Consider the following 15,220-nt stretch of genomic DNA (forward strand, 5'->3'; position numbering starts at 1 on the left):
TTCAATCACAGGTTTGACTTGCTTTAATGCTCCTCAGGCATTTGTTTGAACATCCCTTTGATCTTTCATTTCCTTTTGTCCTATAATGTAGTTTTCTGAATACCTGTCTCTCCCATCATACCACAAAGTCTGTGGAGAGCAAGAATTCAAATGCTGGTTCTGCCATGTCCTGGCTGTGAGGTTTTGACAAGGCACTTCACCTTTCCAGATCTCAACTTCCTTTGATTCCCACAGAACTGACCCTGAAACCAGGACATGATATTGAAGTTCATTGGGAGGTGATTCCAGGAAGTGCTGGCAGGCAAAGTATGAGATGAGACAGGAACAGGAAAGAACCCCTAATAGGGAGCATTATTCACCAAGTCACCACACTGTGCTATTGAAGTTCAATACTGCTGGGTAACTTTGGGGGACTGTAGAATACCATTTCCTAACCTGGCTGAACGTTGCAGTCATCAGAGAGATTTAAAAAATATGAATGCCTGAGTTCTAGCCACAGAGATTCTGACTTAACTGGTCTGGGATATAGGCTGGGCACCAATATTTTTTTTACACCCCCAGGTGATCTAATGTGCAGGAAAGTTTGAAATCACTGGTGTAGAATACATCTCAAAGCTGTCCTAGTCAAGAGGTGAAAAACTAGGGTGTTTATCCACCAACTCTCATCCATCTTTGGTTGAGGATGTTTCCAGCAAATTCTGTGAGTGTCCTTGAATGCTACCTTGACCAGAAAACAAAAAGCAAAATAAAACAAAAAACCCATAGATGTTTGCAGTAAGCAGCCTGGGGTATACAAGGGCGAATATGGGAAGAGTGTTAGTGTCTGCTATATCCTTCGTCTCTAAGATGGGGATAATAAATTTGTGAATTTTTGTAAGGATTAGCAAATGTCGGCTAAGTGTCTAGCAGGCACACAATAGGCAGTTACTAAATGTTGTGATTCTGGTTTTTGCTGTGGGTTACTGCTGTATTCCCTGAAGCACCCAGCCGGGGGCTTTGTGCGTAGTGGATGCCCAGCAAGTATCAGTCATTCTCTAAGCAGTCCTCTAAAACAACAATGCTGGAAACCTGAAATCAGTGGGGCTGCCAAGACACATCACTCAATCCTGTAGCTCTTGAGACTCTGAAACCATGTGTTTCCCTAAGTGATCTGATATTTTTAACCTTGGCTGCACACTGGAATCACCTGAGGACTTGAAAAGAAAATACAAACGCCTGGGTCCCACCCCCAGGGATTCCTGATTTAATTGGTCTGGAGCTAGATCTGGGCATTTCGGATTTGTAACAGCTCCCCTGGAGATTTTAATGTTGTAGACTTGATGATTAACCAAGGGTGGAGGGTTGGGTGGGGGGTTAGGAAATGAGCAGGGAAAGGATAGTTGCATAATTCTTCCCTCTGTTCCATCCCAATCCTCCTTCCATCCCTCCACTGTGTCTCAGGGCTTCAGAAACTCATTTCTAGAAAAGTGGCTGGAGGCCCTGGCAGGCATAAGCCCTGCTGCTGCCCGTTCCACAGGGCAGCCACACACCACCACGCAGGCACCTTCTTGCTCATCTGACATGTGTCTTCCTCCACATCCTGCTTGCCCGGCCCTAGCACCCACACTGGCTCACTCTGCAGACCCTCACTGAGTGTCTCCCACACATCAGACACTAGGTGAGGCACAGGGACACAGGGATGCTGCAATCTTCACAGTTCCTGCTCTGAGAGGAGAATAACGCACAGAAACCTACATGTTCAGGGCCCCAGTGGAAGTCTGCATCCTTGCTGTGAAGCAGGGGAGGAAAATCACGTTCTCCTGCGTAAGAAGGAGAGTGCCTGGAAAGGTTTTCTAGAAGAGCCTTACTGAGACAGGTAGAAATAAACATCCTATTTTTTTTTTTTTTTTTTTTTTTTTTTTTTGAGATGGAGTCTCACTGTGTCACTCAGGCTGGAGTGTGGTAGCATGATCTCGGCTCACTGCAACCTCCACCTCCCAGGTTCAAGTGATTCTCCTGCCTCAGCCTCCCAAGTAGCTGGAACTACAGGCATGTGCCACCACGCCTGGCTAATTTTTGTATTTTTAGTAGAGACGGGGTTTCACCATGCTGGCCAGGCTGGTCTTGAACTCCTGACTTTGTGATCCGCCCGCCTCAGCCTCCCAAAGTGCTGGGATTACAGGCGTGAGCCACTGCACCCGGCCAACATCTCTTTTTTATAAATGAGAAATTTAAGTCACCAGGGAGAGAGGCTGATGTCAGAGCCTTTGTGAAGTTCCAGGCAGGGTGCTGGGCACTCTACCCATATCATTAATAATAATAATAATAGCTTGTTCATTTACTGTGTGCCAGGGCCCTTCCAAGTGCTGGTTGAACCCTCACAACACTCCCAGGAAGCAGATGCAATTATGAATATTTCCCCATTTCGCAGATGAGGAAACTGAGGCTTGGGGAGGTGAAGTGACTTGCCCAACATCACACAGGAGTAGTGGAGAGCCAGAATTGTAGCCCAGGCTGTTTAGCTGCTGAACCTCTTCCCTTGACCTTGACATTGACGGCCTCCCATCATTCTGCTCATTCTCATAATCCAATGAATGAGGAAGGCATTAGAAACGTGCTGTTTACAATCAAAGACAATAAAGATCAGTGAGGCCACAGCCACACAGAGGGCAAGCTACAGGCAGTGAGTCCGGTCCCGGCCTGCCTGATTCTGCAAGCCCTCCTTGGCGCTTTGCTCCCGTGGTCCAGCTTCCCCTCCATGCCTCCACTCTGTTTGCACAGCTGCAGGTTCTCCCAAGTATTTCCTCCCCAACTGAAGACCAGGCCCAAGGAGCAGACCCTGCCAGCCGTCAGCTGAGCCTTGCCGGGTCTGGGCTACAGTGGGGCCTCCTTTCCCACAGGCCCCTACAGGAACTCCCACAGTCATCAAGTAGGGGCCCACTCAGCATAGAACTGACATCGCCAGCCCCACAAGGCTGGTGCCTATTGGCAGGGCCCAAGGATGGCTTGATGTTTCTGCTGGGGTGTCTTGCCATGTCCCCATTTTTATCATATTTTTAACCAGGGGTGTGGGGGCGCTGGGAAGTCTGTGATTTGCTGGGGTGAGCACAGCCCAGCCTGTATCCAGTATCCAACATCTCCTTGGTACCCAGCTGGGCAGATACAGCAGGACTCTCCCCTCTCTCCCCTCCCTGAGCCTTGTCCCTTTGAGAAAGCCCAGGAAGGCAGCTCTGCACGCTGAGAAAACACTTGCTAACCTAAGGGCTTGTAATGAACCAAATTCTGCTGAATTAATTGGATGTCGTTAGCAGTGTCAGGAAGGGGGTTGGGGAGCAGTGGCATCCACCAAGCCTGGGGATGGGAAAGGCGGGGGCAGGACAGCCCACAACACAAAATACTTCTGCACAGCTTGTGCAAGAGAAGAATTCCTCATTGTCAGCTCTTGCCAAAATAGCCAAGGCACCCACTCTCGCCTCAGACAGCACCTCTTTTCTGAAACTGGACTCCCATCAGCTGGTCTCTGCACAGAGGGGGCACAGAGACAAGAGCAACTGCTGGAGGGACCTGAGCCCAGAAGTCTTTTTTTTTTTTTCTTTTTTTGAGACAGAGTCTCACTCCGTTCCAGGCTGGAATGCAGTGGTGTGATCTTGGCTTACTGCAACATCTGCCTCCCAGGCTCCAGTGATCCTCCCATCTCAGCCTCCCAAGCAGCTGGGACTACAGGCATGCGCCACCATGCCTGGCTAATTTTTGCATTTTTTGTAGAAACAGTTTTCCCCATGTTGCCTAGGCTGGTCTCAAACTCCTGGGCTCAAGTGTTCCTCCCGCCTTGGCCTTCAAAAGTGGTTGGAATTGCAGATGTGAGCTAACGTGCCCAGCCTGGAAGTCTTATCCTAGCTTTGCTATAAGTGGGCTGTGTGACCCTGGATAAGTCACTCCTCTCTCTGAGCCACAGTGTCTTCAACTGAGGGATAAGAGTTGGAATGATTAGTACATCTTAATCTGTGCATCTCAGACACTGGGAAAAGGCAGGGGTCTTAAGGGCATTGCTAAGGTTTAGAAACTTTGCATGCGCTGTACACTGTGTGTGGGTGAGGAAAAAATAGCTCTCACGCTCACATATACCACTATTTTTCAAATGAACATAGAATTGATTGTTTTTAATAAAATAAACATTTGTTTTTAAAGCAGTCACTGATTTCATAGGAATTTTGGTCTTTTTTTAATGATACTTTATCTTTTTTATTTTTTATTGTGGTAAAATATACATAACATAAAATTGACCATTTTCACCATTTTTATAAGTGTACAGCTCTGGGGCAGTAAGTACATTCACACGGTTGTGCAAGCATCACCACCATCCATCTCTGGGAGCTTTTCATCATCCCAGACGGAAACTCCGTACCCATTATACGGTAACTCCCATTCCTTCCTTCCCCACCCGCCGGCCCTGGTAACCACTAATCAATGTTTTCTCAATCAAAAGACACTAAAAATGCAACAACTCTCTCACGTGGGGTCCATGGAATAACTTGATGTTGAGAAGAAGTCCTACTTCCCTAAAAGGTAAGGCATCCCTGACCTAGATATGCTAAACCCCTTCCCGAACTGACATTTAATGATTCTACTTTTCTAATGGCAGGAAGGAAAAATCAAGCTGTTAATTTTTTTTTTCCTGGAATGAAGATGAATTTAATTTTTTTTTCCTTTTCATTCAAGATGGGTACCTGGAAGTAGAATCTACAAAAAAACTTGGAAATGTCAGAGTTGTGGTTTCCTCTAAGGGGCTGGAAAGAGCACGAAGAGGCTTGTAGGGAGCAGGAATGTTCTAGATCTTGATCTTCCAGTGGTCATATGGTATGTTCCTATGGAAAAAATTATCAAGCTGGCTAGGTGCAGTGGCTGTGCCTGTAATCCCAGCACTTTAGGAGGCCAAGGCAGGAAGATTGCTTGAGCCCAGGAGTTCGAGACCAGCCTGGGCAAAATAGTGAGACCCTGTCTCTGTAAAAACTTTAAAAATTAGCTGAGTATGGTGGCCCATGCCTGTAGTCCTAGCTACTCAGGAGGCTGAGGTGGGCAGATCACTGTGAACCCAGGAGTTAGAGGCTTCAGTAAGCTATGATCGCACCATTGTACTCCAGCCTGGGTGACAAAGTGAGACCCTGTCTCTTAAAAAAAAAAAAAAATTATCCAGCTGTTTACTTCAGATTTATGCACTTTGTTGGATGCATATTATACCTGCTGTGACACCATTTTTTAAGTGGAGTGAGTCACTCAGTTCAAATGGGTGCAGATAACATCACAGTCAGGGAAGGGTCTCATCTTTCCCCTGCCAGTTTGTTATGTAAAGCAAGGCAGAATCTGTTCTGTCCTGAAATAAGGCCAGGTAATGCACCATTTGTTTATTCATTTGTTTAAGAAAAGCATGTGGAATGTCTTCTATGAGCCAGGTCCTATGCAATACCCTGGGAATAGAGAGAAGGTCCCGGACCTCACAGAGCTGTATCAGCCATCACTCTCACTCATCCACCTACAACATGCATAGTCAAGTTCATTTTGACCTCACCTAAACAAGTCCTGCTGAAATCTAAGCTCATTTCCTGTCGCTACTTTCTCAGCAGAGGTCATCTTAAAGACTCTCTGAGATCATACTGTGAAACTCTGGCCAGATGATCATTAGCAGGGAGTAATCCTCTTTGTCAGGCAAAACCACCTCGATTCTTTTATAAACTTGCACATCTTCAAACCCTCTGGTCAGTGTTGGTTAACACTAACAATGTGCTGCTACAATTTACCTGTTTATGTTTCTCTAACCTAGAACTTCTTGAGGACAGACGCTTGCTTTATTATTATTATTATTATTATTATTACTATTATTATTATTAGAGACAAGGTCTCATTCTGTTGCCCAAGCTAGAGTGCAGTGGAGCAATCACAGCTCACTGCAGCCTCGATTTCCCGGGCTCAAGCAAACCTCCCACCTCAGGCTCTTGAGTAGCTGGGACCACAGGCGTGTGCCACCATGCCCGGCTAATTTTTTAAATTTTTGTAGAGATGGGGGTCTCCCTATGTTGCCCAGGCTGGTTGTGAATTCCTGGGCTCAAGCAATCCTCCTGCCTCAGCCTCCCAAAGTGCTGGGATTACAGGTGTGAGCCACTGTGCCCAGCCTGTATTAATTTTAGTACTAATTATATTTATTGAACATCAAATAGGTGCATAGCACAGTGCCTGGCACATGGTAGGTCCTCATGAAGTTGACTGAATGAATAAGCAAGTTTATAAGTGAATAAATGGATGGAACAGCAATAAGTCCAGAGTAGCTAAATCACAGGCTGAAGATTACACAGTAATGGCTGGACTGGGAGGGACACCTGTCCCCAGGCTTAGGCCTGCCCCTCTTCCCTTGGCAGGCAACAGCCACACCATAAAACTTTCCATCTATTCCTTTGAAGAGGTGGGTTTGATTTATATCAGCCATCAGGCAGCAAAAATATGGGCCTTCAAACTTTTATTGCCTTTTTATTATTCCTGGTGACTCACAGAAATATCATCCAAAACATTAGCAATTACTTTGAAGGTGCATGTTTCAAAGGCTTGGGGATGGGGTGTTTTCTAATTTGATAAGTCAGGGTGTTTTCTGCCAGGCAGGCCCAGGAGCATCGGCAGGACTGGAGCTGATTCAAAGGCAGAATTGATCTTTCAAGCCTCATTTTCATTTCCATCAGCACCCTATCAGACACCTTATCCCTGAGCCAGTTCCTATCCATGTATAATTTATACATTTGATTTCAATAGATTAATCTCCGCCTCATTCACAGGAGAGTACAGCAGAGATGGTTCTCTCTCTTGTTTTCCATAGGGAGAGTAATCATATATATTTCCATAGCTCTCAATCCGTTTCCACCTAGAGAATTTCTTTTAAGATTAATTCCAAACTCACTCTCATATTTATTTAGTTTTTAGGACTGGATGGAACTGTGGGCACATGTGATAATTTCTGTTTATGTAGGAGGTGGGCTTATTCCAGGCATACCAGGGAGGAGACAGCCTATCTCCTCCTGGTGCTTAGGAATGGCCATCCACTTTGGGGGTGAAACAGGGATGTAGGGAGAAGACTAAAGCCACCCTCCCCTGGAGCTAGGGTCAGCGTCCACTGACCTCTGACCCAAGTGTAGCTCTCCATCCCCTGAGCTCCAGGGCTTCTGGAAGAACACCAGAATAGCACAAGACAAAGATCAGATACTCTTTCCAAAATCTACCACATTTCCACAATCCAAGGCTCTCTTATTTCTCCCTTTCTCCATTTTTCTTCCCAGCGCCCTCTGGATTCCAGAATCCAATTCTGGAATCACAGTTTTCAGAACTCTCTTGGGCGGGGCACTGTGTGTAGCTCAAACCTGTAATCCCAGCACTTTGGAAGGCTAAGGTGGAAGGATCACTTGAACCTAGGAGTTCAGAACCATCCTGGGCAACATAGTGAGACCCCATCTCTACAAAAAAAATTTAAAAATTAGCCAGGCACAGTGGATTGCTTCTGTAGTCCCAGCTACTCAGGAGGCTGAGGCAGGAGGATTACCTGAGCCCAGGAGTTTAAGGCTTCAGTGAGCTATGATGGTGCCACTGCACTCCAGCCTGGGTGACAGAGTGAGACCCTATCTCAAATAAATAAATAAATAAATAAATTTTAAAATAGTAAGTACGTAACTTTTTAGAAAATACAAATTGCCTATCTGCTTTGGTGTAGTCGACGAATTAAAAAAAGACCCCCATCTCTACAAAAAAATTTTTTTTTAAATTAGCCAGTCACAGTGGCGTGCACCTGTAGTCCCAGCTTCTCAGGGGGCTGAGTCAGGAGGATAGCTTGAGCCCAAGAGTTCAAGGCTGCAGTAAGCTATAATCATGCCACTGCACCATTCTAGCTACTTGGGAGGCTGAGGCAGGAGGATCATTTGAGCTCAGGAGTTTGAGTCTGCAGTGGGCTATGATGGTATCACTGCGCTCCAACCTGGGCAACAGAGCGAGACCCTGTCCCAAAAAAAGAAGAAAAAAGAACTACCTTGGCAGTGACTGAACTCCCTCTCCCCATTCCTTATACCCAAAGCCTCTTCTCAAGAGCCCTGTGTTTCTCTGTTTATGGGCAATTTCACCCCCTGAGAGTCAAACCACAAGCCTTCCTGCTGGAAGTTCTTCCTGGTTGGGCAGCATGGCAGATTGTATTTTCCAAGATGGCTGCAAAAAGATACCCCATCCCATAGGTCCTTACAACCTGACACTGATGATTCTCCGATTGAGAAATGGTGTCTACATTTCCTCCACTTGAATCTAGGCAGACTTGTGGCTGTGGCGGAAGTAACGTTTTTGCTCCTGCCTGCTTATTTTAGAACTCTTGTTCTTGGAGCCCAACTGCCATGCTGTAAGGAAATCCAGACCACACAGAGAGACTACGTTTAAGTGTCTGGGCAACAGCCGCGACTAAGGTGCTTGCAAACAGCCAGCATCAATGTCAGTCATGTGAAGCAGGAAACCTTTGGAATGACTCCAGCTCCAGCAAACATCTGATTCTAACAAAGGCCAAGAGATCGTGAGCAAGAATCACTTAGTGAACCTCTACAGAACCATCAGAGATAATAACAGAATGATTATTGTTGTCGTTGTTTTTGAGACAGGGTCTTGCTCTGTCACCCAGGTTGGAGTGCAGTGATGCAGTCATGGCTCACTGCAGCCTGAACTTCCCCGGCTCCAGTGATCCTCCCACCTCAGCCTCCCAAGTAGCTGAGACTACAAGCACATGCCACAACATGGCTGATATTTTTGTTTTTTGTAGAGGTGGGGTCTCACTCTGCTGCTCTGTCTGGCTGGTCTCGAACTCCTGGGCTCAAGTGATCCTCTTGCCTTAGCCTCCCAAAGTGCTGGGATTATAGGCATGAGCCACCGTGCCTGGCCTGATTGTTGTTGCTTGAAGCTGCTAATTTTGGGGGTGCTTCATTTTGCATCAATAGATACTGAAACAGGCATGGTTAGCAGAGCAATTGGAGACAAAAGTGAGCCTCTGGCAGCTTCCCCCTCTCCAGCTTAAAAGACACCCCACATTTATACAAAACCACATGCAAATGAGTACTGAGAGCCTCAGGTCCTCTCTCCCTCAGCAAACATTTGGAAAGGAGAAGATGGGAAAGGAAGAGAGACAATATTCATTTCATGCCTGTCATATACCAAGTAGGTGTCCTCTAACCCATTATACAGCTAAAGAAACTGAAGTCCAGGGAAGTTAAGTAACTTAACCAAGCCCATACTGCTAGAAAGTGTGCTGTCTGTGAAGTGGGGCCTGCATAAGTCGCCCATGGACTGAGACACATGTGGAGGGAAGCGGTGCTCTATAAGTATTAGTGGAATGAATGAAAAAATAAATGAATGCACTCCCCCAGTCTTCTCTTTGTAGCCTTTATTTTTTCCAGTGGCTCAGAGGGACAACCCACCGGTTTGCTTTTCTCATGAAAGGCAAGAGGAGGAAGGAGGTGGCTGTTGGCTGAGTCCAAGACCCCCTGTTGCTGGGCTCCTGCAGATAGAGTGGCCTTCTCTGCCAGCTGGGAGTTGCCATTCTGTTGTTTCTCTCCCGTCATGGCCTCAGGGCTACCTCCTCTGGTCTCAGTCCTCTTTCGGATGCAGCTCCCCGCCTGAGTTCCCAGTTGTCCCTTCAGGCCCACCTCAGCCAACCTTTCCTGCACGTGCAGCCTCTGGTGTCAGTTCCTGGGGCAGAATCAACACCAGAGTGATTACCACCACAGAAAGGTAGCCAGGCAGGGCCAGCAGCTCCTCCTTGCACCCTTGTCCTCTCCAAGCACAACTGGGATCAGAAATAACCTTCTCCCTTGCCAAGGCATTTGAGGAGGACTGCAGGCCCTGCAGCTATAATGTCTTTCTCTTGTGCTTTTTTTTTTTTTTTTTTTAAACCCAGCAAATCATATTTTCCCAGGAAAGAAGGAGAAGAAAGCAAGCAGGGAGAGGGGAGGAATTTACACCAACCAAACAGCTTCCACATCCCAGGCACTGTTAATGTGTATTCATTATCTTATTTAATCCTCCCAATAATGCTGTAAGGTACATATTGTTATCCCTGTTTTACAGATGAGGACATGGAGGCTCAGAGAGGGTAAAACAGTTTCTCAAAGTTACACAGAGTAACTAATGGGAGTTAGGGTGAGGTTTCAAGCCCAGCCAAGCCTGTATGGCTCTAAAGCCAGTGCTGTTTTCACTATAAGCTTTTTCCTTTTTCTCCTTCCTAGGAAGCAGAATCCTCTTGCCCGTGGAGCCTATGGGGCCATCACAGGGCCAGGAGGTAACCTGATCTCCATCACCCAAGTATCATGCACGGAGCTGGGGCAAAACTCTGTCAAAGATCACAAGCAAATTACTCAGTCAAATGTATCCGAGCCACCTCTGGTTCCTCACTTTTGTGTACAAGAAAATTGAACTTCTGATATTTGGTTCTGGCCCGCTTATCACTCCAGAGCCTTCAGCCGACCATAACCCTGCCTCCCAGAGCTTAGATCAAGCCAAATAAGGAGCTCTACTCCTTTCCCATATATCTGACCTAGCCCATCACTGAATTCCATTTCTGCTAAATACCGTGATAGCACAGTGGGTCAGCATCCAAATTCTGGAGCTACACTGCCTGGGTTCAAATTCTGGTTCTCAATACTAATAGGACCTCTAGCAAGTTATTCAACCTGTCCCTTGGCTTAGTTTTCCCATGTGCAAAATGGGGTTAATAAAAACACCCAACAAATAAAGTTGCAAAGACTCAGTGAATTAGTATGCAGAAGGGCTCATCATATTGTAAGTTGGCTATTGGTGCTATTTCTGGTTTGATCTAAACACTCTCCACACCCAGAAAGAACACATCCCAGGGCTTGCAGCAGCTCACGCTGCAGACCACACTAAACAGCCCTCCCAGCCCCTCTTCTCACCTATCACCTCTCAGAGAACCAGGTAGAGACTGGCCTGGAAGCCGTTCAACATAGACAAGGATGCTCTTTGAAACTGGCTGGGTATGGCCTTAAATAACTCACAAGCCAGCTACCTCCCTGTTTTCCCTCATGCCGCACAAATGGTTTCACTAACTTCAGGCCTCACCTTGAACCCTCGGATCATTTCCTGACATTGCTGGTGCCTGGCCTGGAGGCAGCACCTTACACAGTAAGGACAAGCTGCTGCTCATTGCCTCGCCTCCCCACCTCCATTAGGATAAAAAATCACCTCCCAAGATGGGACTCTACAGCCAGAGGGTGAATTGGTGACCTCATTGCTCGGCTCACTAGGTTCCAGGCATCCCTAAATGCCAGTGATCTTTCCTTTCCCTCTGATATGTCGATGCCAGCCTTTCAGTGGCCTGGATCCCTCCCCCGGCCCCCAGCCCAGTTGTAGAACCACCCTGGCATGTCAAAGGACTCTGGATTCCAAATGGCGTGTTTAGAAGTGTGTTTACTGCCTAGGATTCTATGCTATGCCTCTCTCCTTCCTTCAACTCACCCATCCTGGACGCACTAATGTAATGCCATTGTGTTAGTCTGTTTGGGTGGCTATAACAAAATACCACAGACTGCATGGCTGAGAAGCAACAGAAATGTCTTTCCCACAGTTTTGGAATCTGGGAAGTATGAGATCAAGGTGCCAGCAGATTCAGTCTCTGGTAAGGGCCTGCTTCCTGGTTCACAGATGGCACCTTCTCACTGTGTCCTCACATGGTGGAAGGAGCAGGTGGTCTCTCTCAGGCCTCTTTTATAAGGGCACAAATCCCATTCGTAAGGGCTCCACCTCCGTGACCTTATCACTCCTCAAAAGTCCCACCTCCTAATAACATCACCTTGGGGGCCAGGATATCAAAATAGAAATTTTAGAGGAACACAAACATTCAGACTATAGCACTCCATTTATCCACCTGTCCACCTGTCCGTGTTCACTGTGCACAGCATTTCCTGGCCCCTCCTCTCCACTGACATATCTTTGTTTCTAGATCAGAATTTTTTTAAAAGACATTCATTAAGCTTCTGATTTGAAGCAGGCCATGTGCTATTTGGTATGTATTGTCTCAGGCTGGAATACTATCATTAACCCCATTTTATAGATCCAGAAACTGAGCCTCAGAATGGTTATGAAACTTACCTGGATTCCACATCCAACGAACAGCCACACTGGGATTTAGATGAGGAGGTCTAGCGAACTTTAGAACCCAGTTTGTTTTTTTTTTTGAGACGGAGTTTTGTTCTTGTGCCCAGGCTGGAGTGCAATGGCGCAACCTCGGCTCACTGCAACCTCTGCCTCCCAGGTTTAAGCGATTCTCCTGCCTCAGCCTCCTGAGTAGCTGGGATTGCAGGTATGCGCCACCACATCTAGCTAATTTTGTATTTTTAGTAGAGATGGGGTTTCTCCATGTTGGTTAGGCTGGTCTCGAACTCCTGACCTCAGATGACCCACCTGCCTCGGCCTCCCAAAGTGCGGGGATTACTAAGAACTAAGTCTTGTTTTTTGTGTGTTTTGGTTTGGTTTGCTTTGGGTTTTGTAGAGGCAAGTTCTCCCTATGTTGCTGAAGCTAGTACTGAATTCCTGGACCCAAGCAATCCTCCTGCCTCGGTGAGGTCTTATTTTAATATCAACAGGTCTGGGTCCCTAAAGGACTCTCTGTGACATATGCAGTGATTGGTGTTGCAAGAAACACCAAAGGTAAAGGCTTAGAGTAGCCCCATGAATAGCCAGATTCAAAATCCAACATCCTGGTACCAGGATCTGAGCACTCAGCCTGATCACATAAACTCAGCATGTAAGAAAGCATCAGACAGTGTTTCCCAAAGTGTGTTCTATGGAACCCTCCCCACAACCTTCTTTTGTTACACCAAAAGAAGGGTTCCACAGTCCAACAGGTTTGGGAAACATTATATATTCTGATCCCTATCTAAAGATTTATAACACTCGTTAGCAATTTTTTTTTTTTTTTGAGATGGAGTCTCACTGTCGCCCAGGCTGGAATGCAGTGGCATGATCTTGGCTCACTGCAAGCTCCACCTCCCGGGTTCACATTCTCCTGCCTCAGCCTCCCGTGTAGCTGGGACTACAGGCACCCACAACCACACCCGGCTAATTTTTTTGTATTTTTAGTGGAGACAGGGTTTCATCGTGTTAGCCAGGATGGTCTTGATCTCTTGACCTCATGATCTGCCTGTCTCGGTCTCCCAAAGTGTGGTTAGCACATTTTTAGTTTGAGGATTTTAAGTCTCTTTCAGTAAAGAGATCTGTTTGCCTTTATCTAAATCAGTGTTTCTCCAGTTTATATAATCCCTGAACCCTTTTATCCTTTTTAGTTTCCGTGGAATCAATGTTCTGTGGAATAGAGTTTGGGAAACACTGTTTTGGTATCTCTACCCTTGCCTGAATTGGGCCAGGTGCATCTGCAGATCACCAGCCTGCCAGCTATAACCACCCACTCCATAGATGGTACCAACAAGGTCAGCAGCATGCAGCTTGGGCCCATGGATCAGAGATGACACTCCTATTACTGGCAGGGGCCCCTCTAACCCCTGGAGCCTGTAGCCAGCTGCCAACCCAGCCCAAAGCTGACCTCCCTTGACTTGATTCCTTGTCTTCAGGCACTCCCTGCCTCCCTGGGCTCCCATCAGAACAGCCCAGAAAACTGCACGCCTGCTTCCTGCCAGAGAGGACATGCTGGATGGAGAGAGAGCTGGGGTGACAAGCCCAGCTGGAAAGCAAAGTACTTCCCAAAGCAGCACTTAGCAGGGCCATGTGCTGGGGAATCAGCCTCTGCTTGAGCAGAGGCATCCAACAGCTTGCAAGGCAAAGAAACAAACAGCTCCCAAGCACAAAACGCCTTCACAAATGTACGGCGTGTGAAAGAACCCACCTGTCTCTCTGCCACCCCACCCACCCAGGTAACACCCAAAGCAGCAGCAGCAACTGCGGCCGCCTCCACCCCCAACAGCCAAAGTCATGTGACTGCCAAGAGCCTTTGCTTGTCAGCTCCTAAGGACATTTCGCCTAGCATAAAGCCCAGGACAAGAGATCAAGAAATAGTTACGGATGCAAGGGGCCTGGGACAGGGTGAGGTGGACGTGGAAGTGCCCGTGAAATCAATACAGCCTTCTACTTCCTCTAGAAATTTGCTTTCTCGAGCCTCTTTTTAAAGGACCTGGTATTGTCCTTGACTAAGGATCCTGTGTGCACACAGGTATCTAAAACCACGGCCAGCCTAAGGCATTGCTGACTGAGTCCACGTGTGTGTATACTTTATTGATGGGTATGTATAGGTTTATGTGAATGGGGGGAGTCGAGAACACAGGAAAAACCAAAATGCAAGGAGTATTAGACAGCATTGCCTGAAAAAGACACGTATTTTCCATGATCGATGATAGAGGTTAGTATCAATGACTTCTTGTCTTTCCCATCTCCGCTGCACCCCTGAATAGATACCCCCCACCATGAAATTTATAGCCCTTTGCTTGAAATGCTATACTCTACAGTAAGCTAGGACCAAAATAATAACTAGAGGGCAAAGCAATTAACCATTTCCCCAGGCTGAAGTTTCAACCTCTTACTGCCTTGATAATTTACTCTACAAAGTGGCAGGCACCTGGCTCAGAGTCACTCTCCAAATCTATTCAAAAGTCCCTGAATTCTGCTGAGTTTGGTTTCACTGTATGAACAGGACCAAAAACAATAAGGTCTTCAACACCTTATTATAATTATATTATAATACTAAGTTGCATTATAATTATAATGCAACTTAGTTTTCCTGCAAAGCTTCCATTTGCTGCTATGCTAGGAGACAGAATGAGCAGTTTTACTGTTTTCATGGAAGCCTTTGGAGGAGTGGACCAAAAATTACATCACTGTGTGCCATTCCTTTGCCACCACATCTTCCTATTTCCACAGAGATCTTGGGGCTCTCAGGCCCTCAGCCTCAGGGTTCTCATGGAAAAGTTGTGGCCATTCTGAACTTTCAGGGGAAATACAAGAAATGGGAACACCAAGACAAAAGGCAGCCAAAATTATATCACAATCTGTCCAATTCTGAACCTATGATCTTATCATCTGCTCTGACCTCTCCTCGCCCCCAACTGCATCTCCTCCTATCTCCTATTCAGCGAATGGTTCCACCATCTGCCACTGGCTCAAGTCACAAATATGGGGGTTATCTGGGACTTACCCATTTCCCTCGTCACCACCCCCATGC

At 46.7% G+C, this 15,220-nt stretch overlaps 1 long non-coding RNA gene across 1 annotated transcript in view; it reads right to left on the reverse strand.

Moving 5' to 3' along the window:
• Positions 1-9,414: 9,414 nt before the first annotated feature.
• LOC129051068 (uncharacterized) overlaps positions 9,415-15,220 on the reverse strand; it is a 78,498-nt gene continuing 72,692 nt past the window's right edge. Inside the window, exon 7 of the long non-coding RNA XR_010138219.1 lies at positions 9,415-9,726. This is a non-coding gene — a long non-coding RNA (uncharacterized LOC129051068). The remainder of the gene's footprint in view (positions 9,727-15,220) is intronic.

Source organism: Pongo abelii, chromosome 19, assembly GCF_028885655.2.
Source record: "Pongo abelii isolate AG06213 chromosome 19, NHGRI_mPonAbe1-v2.0_pri, whole genome shotgun sequence".
Classification (NCBI taxonomy): domain Eukaryota; kingdom Metazoa; phylum Chordata; class Mammalia; order Primates; family Hominidae; genus Pongo; species Pongo abelii.